Here is a 26628-nt window from a genome sequence, read left to right on the forward strand (position 1 = left end):
TGAATTATTTCTGAAATGCATCATCTGAAAGGTAATATGTTAAGAGACTGCATTTAGGGAGCCGGAATCCTGCGGGTGGGATTATCCTCCAACCCAGTAGAAAGAATGGTTCTGTCCAATTCTGTTTCTTTCAGTTTCTCATTTTTTTTCAGTCTTAAGTTCATTACACCACATTTTCACACCAATTTGCAAAAAATCATCAGTATTTTATTTATTTTTTTATTTACTTACTGAATTTATATCACACTTCCTCCTGAAGGGTGGTAGATACTTAAAAACAAATCTCGGGCAGCACTCTCCTCCGGCAGGCAGGAGTAGCTCTGCCAGCGCATCTGCACCTTAGAGAGCAGAGAGCTTCTCTCTCACTGGAAAGCGGCTTCCCTGGGCAGGGAGGGAGTAAGGGAGACCCAGCCTCTCACCGAGACAGGGGAGGAGACTAAGCAGGCTTTGTCCTGACCAGCTGGGCTGGATTCATGATCCTATTGGGCCAGATCCGGCCTGCGGACCTTAGTTTGAAGACCCCTGGTCTACCTCTTCCCCTTTTAGAGAAGTCCAGGTAAAATACACTTCTCCGAGATAATCCTTATATCACACAAGTCTACAAACATAAATAGTAGTGCTATCTTTAGGAGTTTTATGAGAGGTAGCAGGGTCAATGAACAAACTATGTGCTTGACTTTGGTGCCAGTTTGTTGAAACCTGTGCTATTCAGCCTGATTCATTATCCTCCATTAGTTCTGTAGGAGCCAAATCACACACCTACTTCTGCCGTTAGTTGAGAACGCTGCTCTTTTGTGCTGGATTGATGCACACACAGCACATACGAGTCACCCAAATTGCTCCCCATAAGCAAAGTACAAAATTGGCATGGCGACTGTTCTAACTCATGTGTGTGAGGCTTGCAGGGGGATATAAATGTGAGCTCATGGCAAGAAGTGATTCAGGCAAGCTTGTTTCGATACAGGCAAGAAAGCACTTCACCGGAACAAAGATGCCAGTGATTGAAGCAGTTGCTCTGCCACTGAGCTATGATCCATCCTGCATCCAACATCCTGTTGTCACAGTGGCCACCCAGATGCAGATGGGGGAAGCCCAAGAAGCATTTTGCCTGGAAGGAAGTACAGAGCCATGATGACTAGCGGCCACTGATAGCCTTATCCTCCATGAATGTGTCTAGGCATCCAAATTAGTGGCCATTAGTACATCCTGTGGAACCAAATTCCATACGTGAGCTATGTGCTGTGTGGAGTTTTTCCTTTTTGTATGTCCTATAGAGGACAAGGCCCTTGCATCTGTAAAAGCTGTAGGAGACAATTTTCCTACCTCTTTGGTACTCTGGCATGATAAGCAATCACCCCCAGGAAATTTATCCTGGTAAAAGCAGTGATACAGTTACTGGACTGAATATTCTTCTGGTGAGTGTGTGAGTGTTTGGGCGCCCTCCTGTTAATTCTGCTGAGTGAGGTCCTGGATGTCCTAATGGCACCATTACTTAAAAGGTTCAGGAGCTCTACCTGCCTTTGCATCTGGTAGCATTGCCATTCTGTGGCTTTGTGGTGAGAGCCAGTTTGGCATAGCAGTTAAAGTGATGAATTAAGGACTGGGAAACTGGGGTTCTAGTCCCCACTCAGCCATGATGCTCACTGGATGTGATCTTGGGCCAGTCATTGCCCCTCAGCCTCATCTACCTCACAGGGTTATTGTGAGGATAAAATGGGGAGATGGAGAATCATGTATACTACCTTGAGCTCCTTAGAGAAAAGCTGGAATAGAAATGTAATAAATAAATAAATAACCTCCAAAATGTCTCTTCTAGAATTATTATTCTTATTAAAAAAAAAAGTTATTGATTCTTACTATTTGCTTTACTTGCTTGATCAACATCCCATTTGGACTTCCAGCCAATTAGGATGTGGTCACATTTTATGGGCCACAATTTTTCCACCTGTTTAGCAAAAAGGGTCCATTTCCATGCCTAAACATTTAGGAAATAAAAGCATGATAGTATACCAACAAAACTTTTGACAGCCACTTTGGAATAAAACTTTGACATGAACTTTCTGTGGGGGGAAATAGACTTTCCATATAACCTCTTATACATTTGTTTTTTAACTCCTTTAAAATGGATAAACTCTAAAACTGTGAGCCCAGAGAGCAACAGAGAAATGTGAACATTGTGTTAAAAATAATCCTGCTGTCTGCCTGGTAAAAAAAAATGAAACAGATGTTCCACTAGTAATTATTATTATGATAATTCATATAATTCTGGAATAAAACAAAGCATAGTTGTTTACTGCTGCCTTTTCTCCCTGGACAGCTTAGGAAATGAGAAAGAAAATCTCAGAGGTTTTACTCCTGGTTACATGTTTTTTTTTTATATACCACTCATTTAATTGAGAGTAAACATGGAAATAAAAATTGTTTTCATACATATTGCACATAAGATGCAAATAGATGTTTCATGAATTTTTCCTCAGGCACGTCATTGGATACAATAGATGAGCCTTCTCCAACCCGGTGCCCTCCAAGTGTTAAATTAACAACTCACATCAAGCTCAGCTAGCACTAGAACCATTTAAAGGAAGATCCCATTGACCTTTATTTTTTGCTTACTTTCTAGTGTAAGTAAAAGACCTCTGGGTCAGCCAAAGACATGTTGCTGCCTCAGGTGAATTGCAATGTTGTAGTCCCTATCTACTTCTATTTTAATGTTGTATTTTAATCTTGTTTTAAAGTTGTATTCATTCAACTCGTTTTTATTATTGGTTGTTAGCCGCCCTGAGCCTGGCCTTGGCTGGGGAGGGTGGGGTATAAATAAAATTTACTACTACTACTACTATTTGCAAAAACAATGACCGCTCCCCACTTAAAACGGGGGGCACCCTTTGCGTGGACACGTGCAGCCCTGGATCTGGAGTGGCCCCATCAGCATAGGCTTTGCCTTCCCTCAGGTGGGATACCTGGAGGTCCCCGCCTACCCCAGTGAGTTGCATTACATGACGTAAGCAACTCTGTCCTCCAGAATCCTACTGTTTCTCCCTCTCCCTGCACATTGTGCCTGAGGAAGCCACCTCACTCTTCCTAAAGAAAGGGCCTGCCCTGCATCTCTTGCAGAAACACCCACTCAAATGAAGGGGAGCAACGCAGGAGTCGAATAATCCCCATTCATTTCCAACATGATTGTGTTTTATGCAGCCAGCCTCCTTAGTCACAAAAACTTCTCATGTAACATCTCATTTTACAATCAGCCTGTGCTGGTCTTTCTGGGTAAGAATCAACACATTATTTGGGCAATGAATACAGTGAGAAAGCTTGCGCTGTGTGAATATATGTCAGTGCAGTAGATTAACAGAGAGCTAGATCTTCAGGATTGGCAAAATGGAGACGTATATCACATCCGTCTTCTTGCTTGTCAAGTCTATCTTTTCAAACCACTCATCTCAATCATCCACAGCCATATTAGTAAAATTATCATTAAAGAAAAGCTTCTTTCTTTGCTGAATTCTCTTTTATAGAGATGTGCTTTGAATGGGCTAATCTACTAGGGCTGGGTGGATCTGTCAGTTCTGATTTCTCTCTTTTCCCCAATCTTAAATTAATCACATTTCCTCAACACTTTACGATTTTGTTTTTCAAAAGGCTGTATTGAAATTTGTCATCATTTTTCTACACACTGAAATTGGGATGCCTGTGTATTGCTAAAAGGTTCAACACTGGGAAGTTCCACTACAGTATTCTAATGGACTCTGAGCTGTTGAATGTTCTCTGCTCTTAAACTGAGTATGTGTGTGTGAGCGCGTGCCTTTGACCATGTGACAAAAGGTATTTGGTTGCAAATCTCCATTTTGAAAGGGTTTAGTCTATGTTCTCAGGCTTTGTGAGGGTAAGGATGCAAATGAAGCTTTTCAGGAAAACAGCTCCAGGTGAAATGGAAGCTATAATGAGAGAAATCTTTGATTCTAGGTTTGTTTGGAATTATCTTTTATTTCTAAGAAGATGCTGAGCCTGTGCTGGACAGCACAATGTATTGTGTAGATATTTTGGGTGTATCTTTGATGTTTTTATTTTGTTTTGAAGAAAGTTCCACAAGTAAAGTTTTGAACAATCTAACGGGTCTGTACGATGCTTCATTCCTAAAGAAGTCAGCTTTTATGCATCCGGTCGCTTCAAGCTGCGCAATATTGATATCTGCAATAACCACTGTGTAAAGTTAAATCCAATTCATGTTTTAGACGCTCCAGTTCACCTGAGTCTGGAGCAGTTCCCCTCCAGGTTTTACATAAAAATCAGGCGTTCTACAGCAGTGGTTTCCAACTTGGGGCTAGGCACCATGGAATTAGCCCAAGGGGTCTAGAAGTAAGAAGTTATGCCACTTTCCATCACTGCCTGCTCTCTTAAAGGAGTAACCTTTGCGGCTTTAAGACAGTCATCCCACATCTGTATTAGGCTAAAGCACCTTTCATAGAGCAATGTGCACTTTTAAGACAGTCCCAGTGCTAGCTTTTGGAGCATGGGCACTGTCTTAAAGCTTTTGCAAAAAGTGTCTTTGGAAACAGTCTCCCTGCCTCCTTTAATATTTAAAGAAGAAGAGATGCTGCTTCAAAGGGCACTTTTCGCCAAATGCTTTAAGACAGTCCACATGCTCCACATGCATAGGGAGCTGCAAATCAACATTTGAAGCAGCCTTCCCTCTCCTTTAAATTGAGTGGGCAGGCAACAGAGGTGGAAGAGCCTTGCCACTGCCCACCTTCTGCCTCTGATGTTTACGGAAGAGGGGCTGGCTGCTTCAAATAATGCTTTGCAAAAACAACTTTTTGAAAACTTTTGTTTTCTTCTCAATAAACATCAATGCTTAAAGGAAGAGAAGGGAAGCTGTTTTAGACTGCTTTTGCAAAGGGCTAAAAGATAGGACTCCATGCTCCTGTTTGTGCCTCCAGGGGCTGGGGGGGGGGGCTGTCTTAAAAGCCTTTCTGAGTCTTTGCATGTGGGGATCCGTGAATTTTGGGGGTGGAGTTTCCTCATAAAAGTTGGGAACCAGTGTTCCCAAGACTAGGTCCTGGGGCAACTGGTGGGCTTTCCTCATGCCTAATGTGTATTTTCGTTTGTCCTAAATGAAGTGGTTTGGTCATCATTCTTCATGTAAAAAGTACATCGTTCACACTGAAGTGAAATGTCACTTAGCAGCCTCAGTGATGAAAAGAGAATGTTATAAGATGGTTAAAAACCTAAGCGGGAACTGAAGTGATTTAATCATATAAGCACCTTATCAGGAGGGGTGTGATATGTGTATTTTCCTTCTGGAGAGGGTTAAATAATTACAGTGATTCCAGTCACTTCATAAAAAGCCAGGGTGGATTTGGTTTATTTTGATGAGGTTTATTGCAAGATTCCAGAAAATCAATTTTACTGTGAGCAATATTAAACCCAAAGGGATATAAACAGAGCATGTACTACACATAACTTTTTGTTATTACTCAGTGGATCGCTGGGGAAATTATATGTTTACCATGAAGAAGGGTTATGGCTTACACTCATTGTCTTGAGCAAATCCCAGCCTACCTATCACTGAGAAATAAAACAAAAAATGCGAAGGTTCTGAATCAACACTTAACTTGTCTTCAGGTGGCCTGAGGTATACAACTGCTCAGCAGCAGCAGCAGCAGCAGAAGCAGGAGCAGGTTGGTTTTCAAAAGGTCTTTAAATAGCTGCAGCACCGCACACGGCTTCTTCAGATGCCTTTTTAAGCAAATGGCAAATGCAGACACTCCATATGCTATTGTTCATTGTCAAGAGAGAGGTAACATTCTTTCCCTGCAGCAATTTGACAGTCTTTAAAAAGTAGCCCACAAAGCGTTCTAGTTTACTCTGACTGGGATGGCTGGTTGAGCCAACTCTAGTAAGTATTTATAGCTTTTCGTGTTAGAGTCATTTGGGTACCATCTACTCAGAGCTAGGCATTTCAAAGCTGCAAGTGGGGGGACAGATAAGCTTATGAAAGTGATTAACACTGGCATTTCTGTTGTAACCTAGGAAGAATGATGGGCATACCACAAACATTCATAACTATTATCTTTTCTCCCCTCCACCCCCTCCCTGTCAGAGAGACAGAGTGAAATTTAGAAGAAGAAAAAGGTATGGTCATACCCGTGTGATTGTTTTGAACTCTTAATATAAGCTGCACTTGGCCACTGCACTTGCCACTGCACAAAGTTGCAAGGGGTGGTGCAAGCATCTCTTTACTTCTTGCCTATATGCTTCTGGATTGGACTAAGGGTCAGAATCCCAACCCCATCTCTCCTCAGTAGAGATGGTCATGTGACCTCATCCTCTGTTGGTGCTTCTTTCTTCCCTTCCCTTCAGTCCAGAGGTTCCAAGGCAGGTGACAACAATTTTAAAATTCTAATACTAAAATACTTTAAAACAGATTGCACTCCAGAGAATGGGCTTGTTTCTAATGTTTATTTTTGTAAGTCACTTTGAGTTCACCTTCCTGAAAAAAAGAGACTAATAACAATAAAAACAATACTGCTCAGGCAACCAACTAGTCACCTTTTTTAACCAGACTTTTTGACTGGCTAGGCTTCTTCTTGAGGTACTTTAAAGTATGCTTTGCTCTTGCTTTTTATTTTTGGCACAAAATGGGTGTTTACCCCTTCCTCTGGGTGGGCAGCTGTTGTGGAGTCTCGCTCGGTCACCATCCCTGGGCAATTAGAATGGAATGCACATGACCAGGTGGCCATTGGGGAAATTCCACCTGACCACCTGGGTAGCTGACTCAATTTCCCACTAGATGTTGTATTTCAAATTGACCAATGAGTGGGCTCCTCTGGGGTCGTATGCGACGCTGGCTGAAAGGACATTGGTTGCACGCCTGCCTGGGCAACCAGTGAGGCATAAAAGCTAGCAGCTCCTTCCTACATCAGCACAGTTGCTGGAAGAGCAATATGATTAGATCTGGGGGACAGTTTATCTCCTTGTATAGATTCTTCTATATCAGTGTTTCCCAACCTTGGGCCTCCAGCTGTTTTTGAACTACAATTCCCATCATCCCTGACCACTGGCCTTGCTAGCTAGGGATGATGGGAGTTGTAGTCCAAAAACAGCTGGAGGCCCAAGGTTGGGAAACACTGCTCTATATATAGATTATCTTCACCCAGTCTAGATTGCTCTGTGCACATGAACAATTGGGTCATTATCTGAAGAACTGTTGTGCACTGAGCACAAACTGGTGACTTTTGCACTCAAATAGTCATTCCACATTAGGAATGAGTGTCTGCCCTGACTAAAGATTTATATTAATAGACTCCATGGGAATAAATGAGACTTTCCTTTCCTCATCCAATGGAGCATATCCAGTGCAACATATGAAACCTACTTTTTGCAAGCTTTTGTTGCTTAGTCGTTTAGTCGTGTCTGACTCTTCGTGACCCCATGGACCAGGGCACGCCAGGCACTCCTGTCTTCCACTGTCTCCCGCAGTTTGGTCAAACTCATGTTTGTAGCTTCGAGAACACTATCCAACCATCTCATCCTCTGTCGTCCCCTTCTCCTTGTGCCCTCAATCTTTCCCAGCATCAGGGTCTTTTCCAGAGAGTCTTCTCTTCTCATGAGGTGGCCAAAGTATTGGAGCCTCAGCTTCAGGATCTGTCCTTCCAGTGAGCACTCGGGGCTGATTTCCTTAAGAATGGATAGGTTTGATCTTCTTGCAGTCCATGGGACTCTCAAGAGTCTCCTCCAGCACCATAACTCAAAAGCATCAATTCTTCGGCGATCAGCCTTCTTTATGGTCCAGCTCTCACTTCCATACATCACTACTGGGAAAACCATAGCTTTAACTATACAGACCTTTGCAGGAGAAAGGACACTTTTATTTGGTAGGGGGAATTGAAGCCAGTAGCCTATTTCCACATGCAAAGTCCCCCTCACTAGATCAAGACAGCGTGTTTAGGATCAAAGGGCTTCGTTTTGAATTCTGTGTGATAGCTATGTGATAACAGCAGCACAACTATGAAGAAGTGACTTATGGCACTAGGAAAACTAAGTGCCACTTTTTAAAGAAAATCAATGCTGTTTACACTGTTATCTCAAACCATCAACATAATTCTCAAAGTCAGTGGTCTTTACCACACATGACAGATTTTTAATTGGCTGCTATTAAAACATACTCCATCCATTAATCCCTATTATTTTTGTCTGCAATCCTCCACATGATTGGCTTCAGCAGGATTTAAGCAGCCTGTGGGCAGGATTACAGATTTTGCACTTTGTGACTGAATCATTGTTCCACAATGTCATATGTAATGATATGTATGTGTTTCAGCTTCTCTCTTCTTTATACTCTATAATAATGTGTATATGTAGTTTAATTAACCTTGGAGTTCTCATTCATGTAAAACTCCGCTGAAAATATACAACTTAGATAAGGATTGAAAGATGTGCTTGTACAAAACTATAAATTGTCACTTTGATTTAAAGCTGTTTGCAGAATGAACATTCTTTTAAAATAAATTGTTTGAATGTTGCTGAACAACCAGCATCCTCTGGTTTCAGAAGATCTAGTGGGGTTGTTTATAATTTCACATGCAATGGCTACATCCAAGTGTGCTGCAGTCATGTGTAGTTATGCACTGACCTTACTATTCCCTCATGACTTCCATATTTCATTGGAGTGATGAAGTCACAGTGCAGTTAGCTTCACTGCAAACAGGTAAGCCATGTTTGATGTTGGTGCAGCCACTGCAAAGTGAGATTATAGTCAACCAGCCCGTGGTACTCATTTGAATATCTGAAGCTGTGACACCATCTGATAATGGCAAGTAGCTCCATGACTGGTTGCTAAATAAGCAAATCACTTAGGCAAATCAAAGAGATTAGAACTGAATGAGCCAAGAGAAGTCATCAAGCTTGCATGTATGCATGCAAAATGCAAACAAAGAGGCTTTAACATATTGTTTTAAAGTTCTTCTGGCCCAGAACATTCCAGACATAGGGACTCTGTCTTTCTACCACAGGTGTAGTCTTTGGATAGGCCCAAAGCCTATAAACAGGGCTGGTGCATCTTGTGTCGCCACTTGAGGCAAAACAGGAAATGCTGCCACACCACTTGCACTGCTGACTCCACTGACGCTGGAGAAGCAGTGCCAGCCTCAGTGCTAATTTCCAGCAAGATCTTGTAAGATTTTAGAGAGATTTCACTAGAAATCGGAGGCTGAGGTGGCGAGGTGGGTGAGACACCCATGGGGAAGCTGCCTCAGGGCCTTCTGCATCATGCATACTGCTGTGTATTACAAAAAAGCAGTCTATATGCTCTTTATTTGATCAGACCTAGCCCTTGGAATAGGAGAAAGTGGAAGAAAACAGGTTAGGGTTGCCCTATTTCAAAAAGTGAAAAGTGAAAATCTGGACACAAAATTGTTGAGCTTTCTTGGGGGGGGGTGCAAATCTCTTTAATATTGAGAAATTAATTTGCACCCGGGTTTTCCCATATATTTTTCTACCCAGATGTAATTTCCGACAGACTATGTCCAGGAAATTCCAGACATATGGCAGACCTAAATCAGGTGGATTTAATTTGCAGGCACTTTGGAGTGGAGAACCAAAGAGGTTGAGGAGATCAGATTTTACTTTTCTTTCTCATTGTAATACATCGCTCTCAGTGAGAGAGAGATATTTTCCTCTGTAAAGGTAAAGGGACCCCTGACCATTAGGTCCAGTCATGGACGACTCTGGGGTTGCGGCGCTCATCTCGCTTTATTGGCCAAGGAAGCTGGCGTACAGCTTCCAGGTCATGTGGCCAGCATGACTAAGCTGCTTCTGGCGAACCAGAGCAGCTCACGGAAACGCCATTTACCTTCCCACCGGAGCGGTACCTATTTATCTACTTGCACTTTTGTGCTTTCGAACTGCTAGGTTGGCAGGAGCAGGGTCTGAGCAACTGGAGCTCACCCCGTCGCGGGGATTCGAACCGCCGACCTTCTGATCAGCAAGTCCTAGGCTCTGTGGTTTAACCCACAGTGCCACCCGCGTCTCAGTATTTTCCTCTGTATCACTGGCCAATTCTGTAACAACAAGAAATATTATTTCCCACAGAATATCAGCTCACTCACAAGTAATTGTTCAGTATCTTATATACGCATCACAGCCTACGTTGGCAGTTCAATCCAATTGGAGTTCAACACTTTTTTTTGACAAAACTATGAGATTGCACCCTGCAGACAGGACAGGTTGGGTTGCTATAAAAGCAGAAACTTGGAAAGAAGTCATAAAGTAACTGATTGTGCATTAGAAAAATAAAATGCCAACAACAGAACAAAAGATGATAAGAACTGCATTTATTGGAGGAAAAATACAAACTATTTGGCACATCAACACTATATAAAAAATCTAACTCAAATAAAAAGATCTAACTCAAATAGAAAAATATTTAGAAGATTGTAGTGGGAAGACTGTAACAGAAGAAGAAAGAGTTCAGCTAAACAAACCTATAAAAATAGAAGAAATCCAGAATGCGATAAGAAAAATGAAATTGGGGAAGGCCCTGGGACCGGATGGTCTGTCTGCCAAATACTATAAAGTTTTAGAGAATCAATTAACACCAGCGCTTTGCGATACTATGAACAACATCTTAGGAGGAGGAAGAATACCAGAGTCCTGGAGAGAGACCCATATTACACTAATCCCTAAACCGGATACGGACAAATTAAACATTAAGAACTATAGGCCTATATCCTTATTAAATAATGACTATAAAATCTATGCAGAGGTTATGGCGAACAGATTGAAAAAGTGTTTAGTAAATTTAATCCATAAAGATCAAGCAGGATTCCTCCCAAATAGGTTTTTGAAAGATAATGTAAGACACACTATAAATATAATTGAATATTTGGAAACCAATAATGAAGTACCTGCGGTGTTGATATTTATAGATGCGGAAAAGGCATTTGATAAGGTTTCTTGGTTGTTCCTACTAAAATGTATGGAGAAAGCAGGGATAGAGGGCGAGTTTATGAAAGGTATAGAGGCAGTATACTCGAATCAATCTGCTAAACTGATTATAAACAACAACATTACAAATATATTTAAAATCGAAAAAGGAACAAGACAGGGATGCCCTCTCTCCCCGCTTCTATTTATCATGGTATTAGAAGTGATTGCGAACAAAATAAGAACACCAGAGATTCAAGGGATTAAAGTAGGAATAAAGGAATATAAACTAAAAGCTTATGCAGACGACCTGATGTTATCTCTGGAAGAGCTGCAAAAAAGTATTAGCAAAGCGCTGGAAATATTAGAAGAATATGGCAAGCTATCCGGTTTTAAATTGAATAAATCAAAGACAAAAATGATGATTAAGAATCTGGGAAAGGATGAAAGAGAAAAATTAGAGAGACAATATGGAATTAAGGTGACTAAAAAAATAAAATATTTGGGAATATGGCTTACACCAAAAAATATAAATTTAATTCAAGACAATTATTCGACAACATGGAAGGAAATTAAAAAGGATTTAGACATTTGGAATAGAGTTAAACTTTCGTGGATAGGTAGGATGGAGGCAATAAAAATGAATGTACTCCCAAGAATGTTGTTCCTGTTTCAAAACATCCCAGTGATTAGAGGCCCCAAAATATTTAAAGATTGGCAGAAAACCCTTTCGAAATTTATATGGCAGGGGAAAAGGCCAAGAATTAGATTCAAATTACTTACAGACCGAAAGGAAAGAGGGGGATTTTCAGTCCCGAACTTAAAATTATATTTCGAGGCCGCCTGCCTATGCTGGGTTAAAGACTGGATAACTTTAGAAAATACCGACTTATTAGATTTAGAAGGGTTTAACAACAGGTTCGGTTGGCATGCCTATTTGTGGTCGAACAAAGAAAAGGTACATAAAGGGTTTTCAAGCCATATTATTAGAGAACCATTATATGAAGTTTGGGAGAAAAACAAAAAACTTTTAGAATGGAAAATACCTTGGTGGTTGTCCCCAACAGATATCCTAATAATTAAAAAAGCAAATATGGAAGGGCAAAGATTGACATATGAAGATTTACTGATAAGATCTGAAGGCAGTTGGAAATTAAGACCATATGAGGACTTGAAAGGAAAATTAACAGGCTGGCTACAATACCATCAAATAAACGCAATATGGACGGAAGATAAAAAAGTAGGAATGAATGAAAAGAAATCCAAATTCCAGATTGAAATAATTGAAAGCAAAGCCAAGTTATTATCCAAAATGTATGACATACTATTAGAATGGGACACAAAAGACGAAGAAATTAAGGAGGTTATGATAAAATGGGCGATGGACTTGGGGTATAACATAGAATATGAAAAATGGTCAAAATTATGGAATGACGGAATAAAATTTACGGCAAGTGTTGCAATTAGAGAAAACTTAGAGAAGATGATATATAGGTGGTATATAACACCAGCAAAATTAGGTAAGATGTATAAGACAGGAAACAAGGCCTGCTGGAAATGCAAAATAAAAGAAGGTAATTTTCTACATATGTGGTGGACATGTGAGGAAGTGAAGAAATTTTGGGATTTGATTTATAACGAGTTAAAAAAAATATTTAAGTACACATTCCCTAAAAAACCAGAGGCCTTCCTATTAGGAATTATTGGAGAAGAAATTAGGAAAGAAGACAAAATTCTATTTCAATATTCGACAGCAGCGGCCAGAATACTAATTGCACAAAATTGGAAAAGCACAAATATACCAAAGGTGAGAGATTGGCAAACAAAATTATTTGAATTTGTTGAATTGGCAAAAATGACCCAAAAAATTAGAAATAAAAAAAATACAAAGTTTATTGACGATTGGAATAAATTTATGGTCTATATTGAAGGAAATTATAGAAACTTACCAACTATAGGAGGTCTGTTATAAAACTTACGATGTATAACCCAGTAACAATACCAGCTGCAGAAAATGAAGTCTTTAATTAAGAAACCCGAAACCAGCAGGGAAGGAAGTCAATCTGTGTGTTCGAATTGGTTTTTGTCATGTGTAGCAGTTTTTTTTTCTTTCTTCTTTTTCTCTTTTTACTTTTATCTTTTTTCTCCTTGATGGAGATTATTTGTTCAATGTTTTTTCTTTTTGTGTATGTTGTAAATGAAACTTAATAAAAAGAATATATAAAGAAACACTATATAAAAAATCAGAGACTAAAAAGAAATAATTAGATAGCTTAGAGGTAAATTCAAACATTAAAGTGCTGGTTTATATAAAGCAAAAGTATGTGCAAAATATCAAAATGAAACAATTTGGGCATCTGCCTTGAAAAATAGAAGAGTGAGGAATAATATTGCACTTAACTAACCAGGAAGGATGTTGATAAACTGAGCCTTTTCAGTCTACTATGCTGAGTTACATCGATCTATAACACCCAAGTGGGACAGAGCCTTGATGAGATTACAACTGAACCTTTAACAGAAGAACTTCACTAGTTCTTATATGCAAGGATAGCACTGGAAGGGATTAAGCAGGCAATCAAGAATGTAAAAGCACACAAATCCCCGTGCCCAGAGGGCTTTGTGAACAATTTCTGTAGGAGACTTCCAAGATTTATTGATTCCTTACTTGGCAGTTTTGCTTTACCAATATCTAAAGAGAAGAGGTTGTATTGGCCACCCGGTGTCTCTCGTGGGTTACATTAATAACCAGGCAAGGGTTTATGGGAGGTAGCCCTCTTTCATCCTATTTCATTATTAAATCAAGTCAAAAAAATAATTCATGTGATACTTGACTACTGCTCTGATAGTTGACTATTTCACAGTACAAAGAAGATTCCTAACAGGAAAACCAATTTTTGATCCAGTCTAAAGCATCATCAGTTTTGTATATGGTACTAAAATTCACAAGCTTTTTGCGGAGGACGAGGGATGCTCACAAAGCCTTTGGTTGTCTTGAATTGTCTTTACTTTATGATAGTCACAAAAATATATATGAAATTCCTTCTTTCAGGCAGTACAGAAATTATATTGTTTTATGTTGGCTGCCATACATACAAGCAATTATGATTCTAATGAGCAAATTATCCAAAGCTTAAGTGGTGGGGCCGGTGGGGGGAAAGCCTGGGCTTAAAACTGTTTTAAAACTTAATTATCTATGGTATGCAGACAGTTCTTTTATTTTGAAATGATGATTGAGGTTGATGGGGGAATATTCCATTTTATTTTTAATGGATAGAAATAGGTTTTCTTTCCCCATTTTGTTTGTAAAGTGGTGAATGAGGCGCATGGTACTTTCTCAAAATTGCGGAGAAGCTTTTGAGTTCCCCATAACTTTTTTATCAGACTGCATTAAGAAAAGTTGGGGTAGGAAGGGGAAACACCCCCCCCCAACACTGGTTTGCTGTCCTTGACTATTACACAATCTCAATATGTAGTGAGGAGGTGCATGTAGTCTTCTAAGAGCCATGTTTGAATACCTGTTATCTCTTCCTTCTCTGCACCCCATCTTAAGAGACTGAGACCAAATGCAAGTTCCAAGGGACTTTCAGCCAACCTTTTCCCCTTCCCTAACACCTATCATTGCTTTGTTTGATTTCTAACCCTATGAAGAGTTCTGGAGAACCTGGAAGCTTGCACACAATTTTGCAACATTTTAGTTTCCCTCATATGAATTTGGAATTAACCGGACTAGTTTTATTAGTTTTATGTGAGCTGCTTGTAGGGTTTCTGTTGATTAAGCAGAATATTGTTATTTAAAAATAGACAATGAATTTAAATCTCTGTGCAAGGTGTTATGCACGTTTTAGGTTACACCTAGGGTTTGAGACAAAGAAGCAAAGACTAATCTTCATTTCTGAAAATATAAGTGTGTCATCAGCAATATTAAGCCAACTGCAGAAGACTTTTCCACACTAGAGCTTACAGTGTGTTTGCAGCTGTTTCCATTTCCATTTAATTTATGTAGTCCACATGATGTTATCCTCAGACAACTCCATTCTCAATTATTTCCCCCTGTAAATTCAGGTTTACAAAGTACAGGGATAATTTATCGGAACTGGGGAAGATCAGGATCCAGCCTGCTCCACTCAGGTTTGCAAACCTCCTTGATGCTTTCCTTTCTTTTCCAGCTGTGCTTATAACCATTTCCAACACACTCCTGCATGGAGCTAGCCATGTGTATCTATATATATTTTGTCACGGTCCACTTCATGGGCGATCGGTTGGGGACGTCAGGACCGTGGGCAAGATGGCGGGGTGGGAGCAGGAACGGGAGTCCAGAAGCCAGGAAGCCAAGAGTCTGAGGGTCAGAGAGCCAGGAGTCAAGAAGCCAAGGGTCTGAGGATCAGGAAGCAAGGAATCACAAAGTCAAACACAGCAAGGCAGGGAACGTGTTGCTGTGGCAAAGAGCCAAAGGGAAATTCTGACCTTATATCCCTTCCCAGCTCTTGCCACCAGGTGCTGTGAGTTACCAATCGGCCTCACCTGTGAGGCTGCGCCTTGCCTTTTCAGAACAAATTTAGGAAGGCCCTAGTCCTGCAAAGTCCTACTGGTCACAGGGCCTGGCTCCTGCACGCACTCCTGACATATTTTGATTCCCCAAATTTGCACAAAGTCCTCAATGGTTGGAGGATACAACTAGATTCCACATTTCCAGAAGTGTTATGTAAGGATCATATGAAAAATGAAAATTAGCAGGTAAGGAGTTGTCAGAAAGATTGAATAAAGTGCCATCTGAATGTAGCCTTAGATTTTCCTTTTCTGTAAACCACCAGAGGTTAATGCAAGGGACTACAAGAGAGAGAAATTACAAGGTAGAAGGAGCCGTGAGTGGGAGTGGGAGTTTTGCCAAAGTACATATCCAACCAGCCCACAGTTTTTTTGCTGTCCTTTAGTTTGTTTTCACTTAAATTTAGAGTCTAGCTAGATGTTTTCCCCCTTAAGTGTTTTCAGTAAGCTCTAGTGTATTTATGAAATCAGAACTTGAGGCTAAAGAGAATCCATTGGAGGATAGAAAGAATATGCCAGATTTTATGCAATAACTTCTCATAAGATCCTAATTAAGAATGAAGACAAAGTAATATTGTAACAGCATTGGATAATAGATGTCCATGAATTGTACATGCCTGTTCTCTTCTATACATACATGTAGCAGTCATAATATATGTCATCTGATGAATGAATTAGCTTTGGGGAGTGGAATTGTTGTTTTATTTCTGTAATGGATTCATGTACAAAATTACTAAATTATGCTTAGGTAGCTAAACAAATTATGCAAAATTATACACCATGAATATTTTATATTTCAGAACCCTAAAGCCTCTGGCATTTCAAAGTCTGCAACAACCTACGTCATACCCAGAAGAATTCGACAGCAGATAAGTTTCTTTTTATTTTGAAACTTTACTCCTGGCTGTTTTTTTAAAAGACTGCATTCCTCTATAATATTAATAAGGAAGTCTCTGGGGACTTTATGCAACCCAGAAAAAAAATGTTCCCATAGTTGGTATTCTTTCAAGTTCAGCAGAACGCTGAGAAGTTATTCCCTGTATAGTCTTTGAATTGATTTTGAAATTCTTATAATCGCATGAAGTTGAAACGATGTGTGCAAATGCAGGAATAAGTCAAAAATATGCATCAATGCTCAAATGCCAAGGATAAGCTCTAGTTTGAAGATAGTTCTTGTTTGTAGCTTGAAAAAGGTGCTTGTGAAGATAATATGCTCATGAGAGAGATGTTCTGCCACCACCCAATAACAATTATATTATTATGTATATTAAACAAACAAGAAAGAAAGAAAGAAAGTATGGGCGATCAAGCTAGTGCAAAGTCAATAACTATTGGACTTCCGGGTTAGCGCAATCTGGTTAATGGCGGGTTCCCTCCGAGCTCCGGAGGGAATCGGCTCCGCTGGAGAAGGGTTCTACCGCGACGGCGACGCGGGGACCCTCAGAAACCGCAGGCGCTGAAGCCTGTGGACTTGGTGACTCGGCGGGCACCTAAAGCGCCCCCGACCCACGAAGAGCCTTTTTAAAGGCTGCGGAGAGGGTACGGGGAGCGGCGTGGTGCTGTGAGTGGACCGCTACTGCAGTGGAGCGAAGCCGCGAGCCATGGCCGGAGACCGCTGACTTTCTTCCCTGAAATTCGGACTTTAATTAATCCGTGAGTAGAATGGAATTTGGACTTTAAAATTTCTACCTTTGAATTCGGTACGATCGGGGGATGTGCTAAAGGGAAGTCCGCACCCCCCCCCTATTTACAGAAGATCTAAAGCAAGGATCGGAGAACTAAGGTGGAGAGTTTTTTCTTTTTGGTGTTTTTTTAAAAGATAATATTTTCATGAATTTGACAGAAGAAGATTTGTGCTGGAGAGTAAGAGTGTAATTTTAGAAGCCTTTGTCTAAACCCCCCCCCCCCCAGACCCGGGAGTGTCCTGTATGTGAGCTGGAGAAAAAGGAACAAGGAGTTTGACAGCTGTCAAAGGAGCTGTCAAACGGGCAGTGAAAGTTAAAAATCTTATTATTTAACACCTTTCTGGACTAAATTTGTTATATTTGAATTAAAGTGGTTGGGAACAAAGTAGTGAAATAACAAAGTAACGGACTGTTGGGAAAAGACTATTAAGTAACCAGAATCCCCCTAGGGGAAACATTGAAACACTACAATGGCTGCAGATGGAAAACTACAGACAGAGATAGAAAGAATGTTTTTTCTCGTGGGAAAGTTGCAGGAGCAGACTACGGCTATGAATAAACAACTTATAACCTTGAACTCTAAAATAAGTGACTCTGCTGAATGCACAATGGACTTGACCGGGAAAAAATCTGCAGCTGAATTAGAAGAGATAACTTTGGAACAGGAGGAGAGGGAACAAGGAGTGGAGCCAGTACAGATGGAGAGTACCAACCAGAAGCCCACATTGTCAGAACATAAAGAAGAAGACCTTTGGATTACAAATCTGCGAAAGATGCGAAAGAGGAGGGAGGAAGCCCCTGGAACACTTGGAACATTTGAATTTAAAAGAAACAAGAAATATGATTGGGGCTTCCTCTTTGAGTATGGAAGATTAGTTGACCTTTCGCAGCAGCTGGTACCAAGTACTTTGGATGGAAGAAAATCTGATGAGACTGAGCTAGAACTCCTTCGAGACCCGATAACCAACAAAGAGGGCTACCAACAAAATCGGCAGAGAGAGACTGACAGAAACTTAAAGGCCTCAGATGTGAGGAATCCAGGCTAAAAACTGTTTTTGTGGACATGGGGACATTGGGAAGGGACAGAAACCGGGGCGGGGGGGGGGAGAAAGAATTTTAAAAATGTTTATGACCTTTGTGTTTGATTATTATGACCTATTTTTAAGATAAAAGGGAAATTCGTGGAAGGAATTTGGGTCGACCTTAGAAAAGGATTTAATATTTATAAGAAAATTGGATAAGCAAAATTTGGCCAAGTAATAAGAATCAAGTATTTCTTTAAAAATATATATATATAATAATAATATGTAAAGGGTGAGAGATATGAGCTTGCTGAGCTAATTTAATTGAATTAGGATGTATGAAGGGGGGTGGGGGGAGGTCAAGAACTGGGGTTAGGAAAGTAAGGATATGAAACTTTATATGTGTTGTCTTTGTCTGTGTGTGTCTGTGTTTATAAAATGTGAAAACCCAATAAAAATTTTATATATATATATAAAAAAAACAAAGTCAATAACTATTAATTTTTTTATATTTTTTTATTTATTATCATTTTATTAGCATAAAATTTCTACACTGCTTGATTGTTTTTTAAAAAGTCATCTCGTATGAATTTCACTGAAGAGATTAGCATTTGGATTCTACAAAGGAAAAGGCTATCAATGGCTAAGCTCTACGTCCACAGTTTGAAGCACCAATGCTTTTGAATATCAGTTGCTGGAAACACCAATTTATGTTGTGCTCTTTTCCATCTGATGCTTTTCACTGAAACGCCCAAGTTTGAACCTGGGACCTTCTGCATGCAAAGTATTTCTGTACCACAAAGGATGTTCGCCTGGCGCCTTCATTATACACCTTTAGGCACCAGGCAAAAACGTTCCTTTTTAACCAGGCCTTTGGTTCACTTGATCAACATACCCTTTTAAAATGTGACTCTTTTTGGGGGGTGAGTGGTATTATGGGGTTATTGCTTTTATTTTAATTTTATATACTGTAATCTTTTTATGTGAACCACCCTGTAACCTCCGGATATAGGGCGGTATATAAATCAATAAAGAAATAATATAATATAATATAATATAATATAATATAATATAATATAATATAATATAATATAATATAATATAATATATCCCCTCTCTGGTTATAATCCCAGCCAGAATTTGGATCTCTGTTTAGCTACATGCTCCAATGCAGGCCGTTACTTCCATTGTTGCAGTTTAATCTAATGTGTAGCTGTGAGGGCCCTGGTGTGTAATACTGTCATACTGTAAAGGTGAATAGCAGAATTAAATCTGCCCCCCCCCCACCAGTTTGTTGTTATGTGGAGCTGATCTCCTCCTAAGCTTCCTTTGCTTATCTTAACTGGCATAATGCTGTTTGGAAAATCTCAATTACTTTTATGATTCTTTGTGTCATTGTAATACCCCGGAACTGTGGATTATTGTCTCCTTTCTCAAAAAAAAGGGGGGGGGGGAGTATTGATATTGCTCCATCTAAAGGGCCCTTAATCCGCCTGGAACTTCTGAATTCTGACATTAAACTTGACTGCTAGATGAATAATACATCACTGTGACTAAATGAAAATTTGTCTTCATTCTGGACTACAAAAGCAACCGAGAATCCTTCAAGACTAACAAATGTATTGTGTAGTGGGGGGAAGCATAGTCAACAAAACTTATATGGCTATAGTCGGATGCAGAAAAGGTGGTACTACATAAGTGAATCCATAAGGCCCAACAATCCAACAATTGTGTCTCCCTACAGTCCAGGAAAAGGGTTTAGAAAAAATACTCTCCCAAATTGTGATACATTGGCAGTACAGGCTGAATTGTGCATATGAGAGGTGGGGAACTTCAAGTCTTCGGGGCCATATATGGGTTCTTTATCTGGCCTCCAGAACCAGTAGTAGTAGTCCACCCAAAAGGGTTCCCAGAGTGACTTACATACAACAAAAACAGGACAATTCGTATCAGCATGCTTACAGTCTAAAAAAATAAATAAATCCCCATGCCATGCCCTCTCTCCAAGACCTCATTAGCCTTTAGGGCTGCTGACAGCAGGTACCAGGCCCTAAACCAGCAGGGCCCCCGACACTTAGCTTTCATTATAAAAAAGCAAGTCAATAGGATACAGTGGTGCCCCGCAAGACGAATGCCTCGCAAGACGAAAAACTCGCTAGACGAAAGAGTTTTCCGTCTTTTGAGGTGCTTCGCAAGACGAATTTCCCTATGGGCTTGCTTCGCAAGACGAAACGTCTTGCAGGTTCTTGCGAGTTTTTTCCCCCTTTCCCCCCTTTTTCTAAGCCGTTAATAGCCGTGCTTCGCAAGACGAAAAAACCGCAAGACGAAGAGACTCGCGGAACGGATTAATTTCATCTTGCGAGGCACCACTGTATTTCTGAGGAGAGTTAGAAAGCAAAACACAGAGGCAGCCCTGAGGCTTCAGCTCTCAGCAGGCGGCAGCATTGCTAAGGACTTAGTCACTGTTGCTAAGCAAGCAGAGGAAGAAATGCTGATCACTCCTACCTGGGAGCAGGAAGAGTTCCTCCCAGAGCAGCAGAAAAAGCAGGAGAGGCTTGTTGCTGCAGGCCTGGCACGGAGTGGAGGAGGATACTGAGGTTTGTTTATTTAAGCACTTTGCTCCCTGTCTACATTATTCCATTCACTCCCCAGGTATGCTGCCTTTACAGAATAATAAAAAAACAAAACCAGTTGGCTGGCTCCCCTATGTTTTACTCAAAAGCAATTTGCTTGAAATAATAAGACTTCTTTTCTACCGGAAAAAAGATATGTGCTATTACAATCTTCCCCACCCAACCACTACTGGGATGCTTCTTATTTATTAAGCTACAGTAACCATAAACACAAATGTAAAATACAAAATGAATCGGCAAACACCTTACAGCTGCAGCAAGTTAGAATTCCTCTAACTTATTTTTAACAGAATGGGGGTTTTTTGTTTATCAAGATTGGCAAAATGTTATGTGTATGGGTTTTGCTAAGAGTTGTGTGCATATTGGTTGTGTGTTGTTGTGTATTTATATCCTGACTCCACTCCCCACCATGATCAAGGCTGCATAAGTTGCCTTCTCCTTTCCCCTTTTATTGCCATGACAACCCCGTGAGGTAGGCCAAGCTGAGAGTCGGTAGTTTAGACAGCAAAGTTTTGAAAAGGCACATAGTTGTGGTGTTTTTTGTTTGTGGTTATTCATCAGCGTTTTGAAACTTTTTATTTTATTTTCATGTTGTTATTAATATCAGGACTATGAAATGTAGTTAAAGCAAGGAGCCTGCTTCTGAATAATATTATTTATTTGTATCATGCTTTGTATCACTCAGGAACTCAGGTTTGTGTACATTATCCTCCCTCACCTCACCCCTTTTATCTTTCTTACCCTATTATTGTAAACATAGTTTTGCAGTCCTTGGATTGAAACAGTTTTCACACTGCTGGTGTGAAAGAAAGTGGGCAATTAAGACTTGACTAATATAATGTCAAATTTAACAAACAGAAGCCAGTAGTCATGGAGCAGGTGGGATTGGATTTGAACCACAGTAGTGGGTGAGGGAGATGAGGCTAATATTTTCCCCCCATACTGTTTACTCACTGAACACCCACCCACCCACCCACACCACACCACACAAACACTCCTCTTTGTTCCAGTAGAGAAAACTTTCATGTTCACAGTAAATTGTGCATGTATGCTTTCCTGAAGAGCACAAAAAACTCAACATGGTGAGGGACTGGTTTGTTCAACCCTCTCAGCACCACCATCTCATTAGGATCCACAGACCTGTCACAAAATTTAAAAACAAGAGATTCAACCATAGGCATCCACCATCTCATCTAGTCTGACACTTTCTTTCTTTAGTGAATTAGCCACTTCCAGATTTTTTTCAGCCCAACTCTGTTCGGCCACTAATAACGGCCAACTCACTACAGATAGTAATTCTCCCTCATTAGGTGTTAGGGACTGCAGCACCTTGCAGACAGAGATAACTCAGGATGACAGATTACTGAATTAATTTGAACTGTATCATTATTTTTTATTTTAGCACCATCAGCAAAACCTGGCACAAGGTGCATTGCTGGACTTTCTTACTGCTCTCATTTTATGGCTGGTTTGAACTTTTTGGTAGGGTAGATCTCAAAATTCATTATTTTGCTTTCAGTCATAATGCATAATTGAGGTTGCAATCTTCTGAATGCACATGCATCACTAGAGTTTCTTGTGACATTATCTTAGTGGTATGGGAGCTGCTGCAATGCAATGGGTACCATTGGGGAAAGAACAGAAACTTGAGGCTTCATGGATCCTTCTATCCAGCATTGCACTAGCTCCCCCTAAAAGCTAAGGTAACATCAAAGAGTGGTGTCCTTTTATAGTTGTCACATGCAGGGCATTGAGAAATACATCCATCTTGAGGCACCACAGCAGACGGGCCATATAAGATATATCACAACAAAGATTACAGCATCCATACTGTCATGAATAAATACCACAACTTTTACCAGCCTTGCTGTCTAGTCATTGGAGCAGAAGGCTTGAAATGGAGCACTTGCTGCACACAAGTAGACTCCTTATGTAACTTGGAATGTGTGGAGAACCTATGTGTTTATAGCAGGCTCCCTTACTCCAGACTTTTCTGAGTACTGTAATACATAGATGGTGGAAGGGAGAGTAAAGATGTGACAGAAGGGGCAGGATGAGCATGCACAGCCCTCCTCTCAGGTGACTATATTCATATGATGAGAGAACAACTGAAGGGAGCTATAGCTTGCTTCAGAACTGTCCATTGGCTGTATTGTGACCAGTCTGTTTAGGATGCTAGAAGAGACCTAGCAATAACTCAACTGCCCCCAGGTACATTTAACATAGCAAGACAAATTGTCCACTAACTAAAAACCTTTAGCAGGCACTCTGCTTTCCCCACAACACTGAATGAGAAAGAAGAACAATGCATGACAGATGTTATTCACATGGTTTAATGCACTGCTGGAAGGTGACTGGATAATACATTAATTAATGAGGGCCATAGAAGAAACTGCTTAGAACAGGATTCTCAAACTTGCAGAATATTATTGGGTAGGGCATTCACAATAATTTACATGAAGAATCTTGTCAGGACATGAAGTACACATACCAAATGTATCATTATGTTTCTGGAAGAAAATGCAAAACAGCTTTTTTAAATAAATGCATTAGTTTTACCTTCATATCAACAGTATATTTGGGTGAGGCTTTTCTCTTTGGTGTATGCATTTGGGTAATACTTGCAATGAAATTTACATGTGCTTTATTTATTACTTTCATAACCCCAGAGGCAGCTGTAATGCTGGTACCAAATCCATAAAACATAAGATGCTTTTGCTAAATTATTAATTATTATTACTATCAGTGTATTATGAGCCCAAGACCTGATAATGGAACTAAGGCTGTTTTCTGTGCTTTGCAAAACAAAAAATGGGAAAAGAAACCTTTCAAAATTAGCAATGAGTCTAAACCCTAAAGCCTTTCATGGAATTTATTTGTGAACTGATTCAAAATTCAGGAAGGAATGGCCCCGGTTGAATATATCATATGGAATACTGTTGACAATGATACAGGAAAATGGGGTACATATGGGTGGTATTCATGTAAGTTTTACTTAGAGAAGGCCCATTGCAAGTAATGAACATTACTAAGTTAGGCCCATTAATTTCAATAGGTCTACTCTGAGTAAAACTTAGTTGACTACCACACTGTGTGTAGGGTTGGGGGACTAGAACTTGCACTCTTAAGCAAGCCACAATAGTATACAGTGGTACCTTGGGTTACATACGCTTCAGGTTACAGATTCCGCTAACTCAGAAATAGTACCTCAGGTTAAGAACTTTGCTTCATGATGAGAACAGAAATCGTGCTCTGGCGGCACAGCGGCAGCAGGAGGCCCCATTAGCTAAAGTGGTGCTTCAGGTTAAGAACGGTTTCAGGTTAAGAACAGACCTCCGGAACAAATTAAGTACTTAACCCAAGATACCACTGTACTGGAAAAGGAGAGAGAGGCTTGTATCCAATGTAGCACTCAATAACTCTCCTGTCTGTGCAATAATTTTTCTTATCCTTCCTCCAAAACACACACACACACACACACACTCTGCTCTCCCCAAATCTGCTCCAGAGGCTTGCATGGAATCCCAGAATGGATTGGTGGGATGCAGGGGGAAGAAAGGTGAGGAAGTCCTGTTGTGAGGGAGAAGTCCTTGCACTTACCGGATGGTTACTTAGCACTGCATTGGATGCAAGCCATGAGAAAACATTCATTGAATAACTTAGTCAGTTATTTTCTGCCCAGCAGAAAAGTTGATTAGAAACCACAGCAAACCTAATGGAGGATATCGCAACTTTCCCCAGAACCCTCCACAGTTCCAGAGTGGTATGTCAGCTATGCGTCCACAGCAGTCAGATACAGACGGAGACAATCCATGCACAGCAATGTACAGGGCACCTGTAAGGTTTCTGAGAAGTGAGATGTTAGCAGTCTGCTCTTCCCATATTTGTTTTTGAGACCTAGCTGCATGTGTCAGCTGCCCTTTCTCCATAGTTTCCATCATCCAATCTTCTCCATATGTGACTTCAGGCCTTTTCTTTTTTTTACTAGAACCCCATTTCTTTTGCCAGCTAGATCCTTGTGCAAAAGACATACATAGAATTAAATAATTCTGAACCAAGGCATTTGCTTTGGTTACCTCATGGTATATACTTAGTGTACATATGGCATCATCAAGTGGTGCTCTTTGCTGATCTTGACAATCATAATGGAACTCAGAAAAACAAAGCACTCTCTCTTGCCATAGTGGACCCAAGCTGTTATAGGCTTTTATATGTCAAAACCAGGCCCTTGGATTTAGCCAGAAGATAATAGGGAGCCACTACATAGGCTGGAGCACTGGTTTAATGTGTTCTCCAGGACACACCTTTGTCAGGTGGGGGGCACCACATTTTGCACCACCTGAAGCTTTTGAACAGTCACCAAGGGCAGCCCCATGCAGAGTTAAGTCTTCAAATATATACAGAGAATTAAGGATTAGTAAAGTATTCTCAATACAGCCTCTTTACACAGCAAGAGTTCTTCTGGAATAAAGTCCTGTTGCTAAGAAACTGTAATTACAAAATGTCAAGATGGAGAGTTTTTTAATAGGAAATGTTTATTGTTGAAGGTACTTACCGTTGAGATTTTTGCCAGAAGCAAGCTGCAGTTTGCGCTGCCCAGTTCTTTCATGTAGTTATAAACACTTCTGTGGAAGACCCAGAAATGTTCTTAGTACAATTTTAATAGAGAAACACTCATTTGTTCAGGGACGCAGGTGGCGCTGTGGGTTAAAGCCTCAGCGCCTAGGGCTTGCCGATAGAAAGGTCGGCGGTTCGAATCCCTGCGGCGGGGTGCGCTCCCGCTGCTCGGTCCCAGCGCCTGCCAACCTAGCAGTTCGAAAGCACCTCCGGGTGCAAGTAGATAAATAGGGACCGCTTACCAGCGGGAAGGTAAACGGCGTTTCCGTGTGCGGCTCTGGCTCTGGCTCTGGCTCTGGCTCTGGCTCTGGCTCTGGCTCTGGCTCTGGCTCTGGCCAGAGCAGCGATGTCACGCTGGCCACGTGACCCGGAAGTGTCTCCGGACAGCGCTGGCCCCTGGCCTCTTAAGTGAGATGGGCGCACAACCCCAGAGTCTGTCAAGACTGGCCCGTACGGGCAGGGGTACCTTTACCTTTACCTTACTCATTTGTTCAACAATTCTGTAGCTCCAAAACTTTGAGGGGTTTTTTTAAAAAAAACAACAATATGGCCTCTATTTATAGAAATAAACAAAATGTTTTTCAAGCTAGCTAGAAGCCACAAAATGGATCTCACATGTTGATGGAAGAAAAACATTCTTATCTAGGACTAACCTTATATACTGACTTTTAGCAACCCTCTGAACCCTGATTCATCTGGAAGGGCAGCAATTGTATTCTCTAAACTTTTTCCAGATGGTGATGATTTGTACTTGTAGGGCAATAATTTCCAACCATACAATGGCATCACTTGCCACTTAACAAAGCAACTTTTGAAATCCAAACTGTGTTTGTGATGCATCATGGAGGAAGGTGGAGGTTAGAAGCCCAACAATGTACATGAGAGTCCCTGGTGCTCTCTAGATCAGTGATGAGGAACCTGTGGCCTTTCAGATGTTTGCTAGACTCCAACTTCCACCAGCCCCAGCCAGCATGGCCAATGATCAGGGATAATAGGACTTGTAGTCCAGCATTGTCTGGTGGGTGACTAGTTCCCCATACCTGCTCTAGGTCATGGCCTTGTGTTAGAATGGGATCTTATGTGGTCCAGTGGTGTGAGTCCGGTGAACCGGGCTGAGCTGTTACACATTTGGTATCATGGGTGAGATGTTAAAATGGGACGCTCTCAAAGTCTCAATTGCAACCTTTCTTCATTTGGAAAGCA

The sequence above is a fragment of the Podarcis cretensis genome (genome assembly GCF_951804945.1).
Source record: "Podarcis cretensis genome assembly, chromosome: 9".
In the NCBI taxonomy this organism is placed as follows: Eukaryota; Metazoa; Chordata; class Lepidosauria; order Squamata; family Lacertidae; genus Podarcis; species Podarcis cretensis.